This window comes from Coptis chinensis, chromosome 8 (assembly GCF_015680905.1).
Source record: "Coptis chinensis isolate HL-2020 chromosome 8, ASM1568090v1, whole genome shotgun sequence".
Classification (NCBI taxonomy): domain Eukaryota; kingdom Viridiplantae; phylum Streptophyta; class Magnoliopsida; order Ranunculales; family Ranunculaceae; genus Coptis; species Coptis chinensis.
The window spans coordinates 19750069-19751690 of record NC_141463.1 but is presented as its reverse complement, the minus strand read 5'-3'; the positions used below and the strand labels follow the sequence as shown (position 1 = coordinate 19751690).

The window sequence follows — 1622 nt, the reverse complement described above, 5'->3', positions numbered from 1 at the left end:
TAGTTTTCCATTTTCGTGTTCGGGTTGTTGATTAATATGAATCTTACTTTCTTGTGTATTATTGAAATGAATTTAACTGAAGGTTGGATTAGGTTAAATTAGGGTTTACTAATATTTTCTTCTTCTTTTAAAATAGATACATTTGTTGATTAAAAGTTTTAGCACCGTTAATACATAATAGTATATGATGTTTAACTCGACTCGATAAAAAATATAAGATGAAAAAAGTAAAGAATATAGAAACTTCTAGTTTATGATACATTGATACTAAATGTTTAGAGGCTGTATTTTCCCTTTGGGACTTTTTTATTATGTGTTTCCAGTTCTGTAACTTTAATCGTCTTTTGACAGCATGAGCATTTTCCTTTAGTTATAATGGTTTTGAGTTTTGACTGTTTTACTGATTGTGTTTTGGTAAAGTCATAGACTTATTTGCTTCTATTGTGGAGAGGTTTTATATTTGCAACCCCCTTAACATTCGACTTAATTTTTCCTGTAGTGAAATTTGTTAAGATGTGACAGCCATTGTTGTGAATAACTCTAATTGTCTCTGTATACCTAAGTTCCCAATGACAAGTGGTGGCCCTGGACTTGAGTCTTTGGTAGATCGTAAGTAAACTCCCACCTTTCCTATTCATTGCTTGACTGGAGTATCTTCTTTATATGTGTGGTTAGTAATAGATTTCCATGATTGTATTAATTGAACAGGATTGGTCGCTATACATGATTTCAGTTATAAAATCCCTCTGATGCTTTATTTTATTAATGGTTCTTTTGACACAAACTACTTGGACATGCTTATGTACACATGCACACAACCATCATTTTTAACTTCCTATTTTTTCGTGTGCAGAACAAATTTCCATTATAACAAATGATGGGCGCAATATAGTGGTAAGTAAAACTAAGCTGGAGTTAGGCTTTGTATAAAAAGACTTCTGATAGTGCTTTACTAGTGTCGTCTGTATGTAGGGAGTGCTGAAAGGTTTTGACCAAGCAACAAACATTATTCTTGATGAGTCTCATGAACGTGTTTACTCCACAAAGGTTCGTCCAGTTCCTTTATAAAGTTTCATACTTCAATGAGTTACAGATTGGGTCTTTTGTTTATTGGCTTCATCAGAAGTCATTCATTACCCTGTTAGTTTCTTGAGTGCCTGACTGGCTGACTTGTGTTTAAGTCGACAAGGTCTTCCATTGTTCTTGGTAGCTCACAGTTTTGTCTGTTCTTTCTTATGTACAGGAAGGTGTCCAACAACTTGTATTAGGATTGTACATCATAAGGGGCAATTACATGTATGCATCTATTGCATATTTGGAATTCACTCAAACCGTACTTTTACGCTATCTCTTCCACTTATGTTGTTAATCTTTGAAAAAACAAAGAACTTATGTTGTTTTGTTGGCCTTTGCTGAAGTATTGTTGGCGAAGTGGATGAAGAGCTCTGTCACACCCCGAATTTCGACAGAATTCGGAGAAACAATATTTGTTCCCGACTCTTCGATTTTCGAGGTGTGAGGAACTCTCAACTTCCAAAAATCCATAAACAGTTTAAACATGCAAAAAATTTAAAAACCAATAAAAATTTTAACTTAAACAAAAGTCCTCTTCATTACAAAAA

The 1622-nt window shown here is 33.7% G+C and overlaps 1 long non-coding RNA gene across 1 annotated transcript; it reads left to right on the top strand.

Annotated features, from left to right (window-relative positions):
- The first annotated feature begins 544 nt into the window (after positions 1-544).
- Positions 545-1299, top strand: LOC147480399 (uncharacterized). The gene is made up of 4 exons (XR_015205914.1): positions 545-609; positions 854-894; positions 973-1047; positions 1244-1299. It is a non-coding gene; the product is annotated as an uncharacterized LOC147480399 (long non-coding RNA).
- Positions 1300-1622: the final 323 nt, after the last annotated feature.